We start from the raw sequence: 3,453 nt of genomic DNA on the forward strand, positions 1-3,453 counted from the left end.
GTACTCATGGCAATAATCATGAAACGTAAATATGGATATATAACAAATGCCCAACAAAACATGCTACGGGTAACAAACAGTGACATACCAAAGGCAAATATGATCATTGCTTGTAGCTATAAAATATTATGCATATCAAATTGACAATATCATAAAAGATAAGTCAAGAGGTACCCGCCTTTAATTGTAGATCATGTCCAGAAATCCTACGTTGAGACACTCGTTCCAAAACAAAATCCTGCGATCACATATGGTATGATATAACTAGTCAAGTAAGAACTAGTTAGCTAAATTCATCATAAACCAAATAGCTAACTTATCCCAATCTGAATCAGAATCTATATATTAATTCCATTTCAATTATCAACCCCAAATCTGGTAGTTAACCAATCTCATTAATCCTGTTAGGTTTAACTCAATCCATAACCTCTTATCATTCCACAACCCAATGTGTAGCTCAATTAAATTTAACTATTCCACAGCATCTAGAACAACTACACCTTTCCAATTTGAATCTACATTCATGTATAAATCAACAACAACTTACCCAAATCAATGCATTCCATTGCTATCTCATAGCCGGAGAAAGTTGTTGTTGTGAATGTCCAAACCAAGTATCCTACATTACAATCATCACAGTAACATATTAACATTAGATCTAATTCCACCATAAATCCCAATATCTGAAATCATCCCAATTATGGCACAACAACCTCCTTACTAAAAGGAGTCTTACCTTTGCTTGACCCGTGATCCAGATATCCCGATCCATATTCATCTATTAGATTACCTTACGGTTGGTTATTGTCGAAAGCACTGCTTCTTTTCCATCTCTGCCGGAGGATGATTTTGAATACTCCTAGATCCGGTGAGAAAGCGTCGTTGGACCTCCTTGTTCCAAATCTGGTGATGAGGAGGGGAAATCGGCCTCCACGGGAAGTAGCTAGGGCTCGGCTCGAAGAGGAAGAACACCCTCGAGAGGGAGACGATGGCGTTGCTCCAGGAAACAACACTCGTGTGGCATTTGGAAGCTCTCACGAACCGACGTCAGGGAGAGGTGACTGACCTTCGGCTGAGTTGGGCACGGACACAGTCGATTGAAGGAAGAAGGGGCCGACAGTGGAGATCGACGACGACACTGCTCCGAGAAGCGGCACTCGGAAATCGACACTTGGAGGCTCTTAAGAATCGACATCAGTGAAAGGCGATTGTCCTCCGAGCGGTGGTCAGCAGCATCGCGAAGAGAGGGGAAGTTCGGGCTCTGCACGCGCTCGGAGATGGAAGAAAAGGAACGGCACAGTAAGGGATTGGAGGAAAAAGGAATAAAGAAAAAAATAAAATAAAATTAAAAAGAAATCAAGAATTTCCTCATTTAAATGGGGAAGCCCAAACAGGCTTTCTCGGAAGTCTATTTTATCCCCATAACTGAAGTCATACGGTCTCCGAAAAATTCTAGAAAAATTCTCAGAAATTCTAGAAAATTCTCTTATCATTATTCGCCATTTTTCGATATTTTACAGAATTTCCTGCAATAAAAAATTATACCCTCCTCAAAATTTCAATACTAAAATAAAGCAACACTAATAATTAAAGTAATTAACAGAAAAGAAAAGAGAGACGACTCAGCTATTTGACTTGGTTACAACCGAGATGGTTGTTAATCCAAGGCAGTGGAAAGACGCACTAAAAGAGTCTCCTTCTTTGAAAGACGAGAAGTCTTTTACACTTTAAGAGCACAGAGGTTGCTTAGAAAAAATTACAGAGTTGTATCGTTCTCGTTGTTTTGAATAGCTATTCGAGACCCCTTTATATAGGAGTTCCAAGACTTATCAGATAACCTAATTTTCGGGATTAGGTTTTGACTCGAGAGGGATCGGTCGATCGATCCCCAAGTTCGGTCGACCAAACCTGCTGTACCTGCCCAACCTTCTGTCCAGGTGCAGTCTCTTTGGATCGAGCTTGGGTTCGGTCGACCGATCCTTGTGTTCAGTCGACCGATCAGCCAATGGTCTCTCTGAGCTGGCCCGATCAGTACGCTCGACTAAGTCCTCTAATTTATCTCCGGTTCGGTCGATCGATCAGAGGGTTCGGTTGACCGATCAGCCATTGGTTGCTGACGTGGCTGCTGATGTGTCTCCAACGGCTAGCTACTGATGAAAGTGGGTTTGGTCGACCGATCAGAGGGTTCGATCGACCGAACACTTGTCAAGTCAGCTTTCTGGTTGACTTGCTCTGGTTCGGCTTGCTTGGGTCATTTCGGTCATCCGGAATAGGGCTCACCCGAACCTAGTTCCCGGCCTTCTCCTCGAGCAGTCTTCCGTCTCGGCTTTACGTCCCTCGAACGTCGCGCACGTTCTTCATGCCCACCGGTGTACTCTTCCGCAGCTCTCTCTTCCTTCGGACGCACCGAACCCGTCGGCTCCCTTCCCGTGCCGTCCTTCTCGCTAGCTGCGTCTTCCGCTCGACTTCCTGCTCTCCTAAGTTCCTGCACACTTAGACACAGGGATCAGATAAACAGGACCTAACCTAAACTTGGTTGATCACACCAAAACAACCACGGGGTCCAACAGATCGTCGCCCACACGACGTCCAAGAAGAGGAGAGGAATACAACAGAAGATCAAGAGATTTTTAAGATACAAAGAAAGGTATAACTAGTTAATTGTTTCCGCGGTGAACTAGTTTAGTTTTTCTTTGTATGGATCCTGAAATACCAACATAAGAGACTAGCAATTTTGTGTTTTGATTTTGTGTTTCGATCTTGTGCTTCGATTGAGGCCTCTTTAATTAAACCTAGGGTTTGCTGTGAGGAGTTTAAATATTCAATTTCTTTCAAAGGCTTTGTCAAGGAAGTGGTGGATGATCCCATAATGAAGAAGGTCGAGTTCCTCGCCAACGACCTGGAAGTCAATCCTTGAAATAGATATTTAATCAACTTCTGTAATATGGTTTAACTTCTGATGAACACATGGGTTGAACTTGGATTAATAATGTTAAGTTTCGTTTGTAATCCAGGTTTAACTTATGAAGAACACATGGTTTGAACTTGGAGTAAAAATGTTAAGTTTCGTTTCCAATTCAAGTTTAAGAACACATGGGTTGCTAGGAAAAGTTCTGTACTTGTACAAATTTTTATACAGGGAAACAAAACGGAATTTCGAGTAGCACCCAACAAGCATGTCCCTGACATGACAGTAGAAGATTCCACCGTACGATTCTCTGTCTGACCATGCCGCCTGTCGATAACACTGGTTCCTAGGGAGATATTGCCAACTGCCCCTTTTATCTTTTATTGGGTCGAGCGGGAGAGCCACTCAGCCAGTCTGCCGTCTAGGTGATACAATGGCCGAGCCGCGCGTCCACTCAGCCAATGCTCTGCTATCCGGCTCCCCCCTATAGGGTGAGGGAGCCCTGTCTGTCGGGTCAAGGCTGCGCCCACTATTTAGCTGAGCGG

General features: G+C 43.6%; 1 long non-coding RNA gene across 1 annotated transcript; it reads right to left on the reverse strand.

Annotated features, from left to right (window-relative positions):
* Positions 1–220: 220 nt before the first annotated feature.
* On the reverse strand, positions 221–797 carry LOC121977533. The gene is made up of 3 exons (XR_006110902.1): positions 737–797; positions 548–619; positions 221–238 (listed from the first exon to the last, which is right to left on the reverse strand). It is a non-coding gene; the product is annotated as an uncharacterized LOC121977533 (long non-coding RNA).
* Positions 798–3,453: the final 2,656 nt, after the last annotated feature.

The sequence above is a fragment of the Zingiber officinale genome, chromosome 4B, assembly GCF_018446385.1.
Source record: "Zingiber officinale cultivar Zhangliang chromosome 4B, Zo_v1.1, whole genome shotgun sequence".
NCBI classification, from domain to species: Eukaryota; Viridiplantae; Streptophyta; class Magnoliopsida; order Zingiberales; family Zingiberaceae; genus Zingiber; species Zingiber officinale.